Source organism: Priapulus caudatus, unplaced genomic scaffold, assembly GCF_000485595.1.
Source record: "Priapulus caudatus unplaced genomic scaffold, Priapulus_caudatus-5.0.1 Scaffold3715, whole genome shotgun sequence".
Taxonomy (NCBI): domain Eukaryota; kingdom Metazoa; phylum Priapulida; class Priapulimorpha; order Priapulimorphida; family Priapulidae; genus Priapulus; species Priapulus caudatus.
In genome coordinates, this window is record NW_014580776.1 from 13,785 (window position 1) to 14,595 (window position 811).

Sequence of the window (811 nt, forward strand, 5' to 3'; positions counted from 1 at the left end):
AATATAGGAGACATAGCAGACATAGCAGACATAGACAATATATAGAAGACATAGCAGACATAGAGACAATATAGCAGACATTGCAGACATAGAGACAATATAGCAGACATTGCAGACATTGACAATATAGCAGACATAGCAGACATAGAGACAATATTGCAGACATAGCAGACATAGAGACAATATAGCAGAGATAGCAGACATAGAGACAATATAGCAGACATAGCAGACATAGAGACAATATAGCAGACATAGCAGACATAGAGACAATATAGCAGACATAGCAGACATAGAGACAATATAGCAGACAGAGAATATAGCCTACGGCTCTAAGCTCAGAATAACATCTATACACCTAAGAAGACACGTTATAGGAATAATAATATAGTTAGTACAATGAAGCATACAATTGTCAATAAAANTCGATTCATCAGACTTCATCTTTACGCAGAACATGTCTGAATCAATATGCAGCGACTTTATCCTAGATTATGGGGACTATAATGCCCTAGCTGCTATATATGCCCTCTATATATATATATATATATATATATATTATTATTATATATAGGCCCTATATATGCCCTAGGTGATTCGCACGCGTGATAGGTGGCGAGGTGAGGCGTGCGGGAGAGAGGTCAAGGTCAAACAGGTTGTGTCTGGAGATAGACGTGTGGAGTTATTGGCTGACGTGACGTGGAAATTAAGATTATGCCTGATATAGACGTGGGAAGTTATTGTTTGAGATAGGCTGGTTAAGTTTGTATCTGAGAGAGACGTGCGGCCGGAGAAGTGGCCGAAGTTTGTGCTA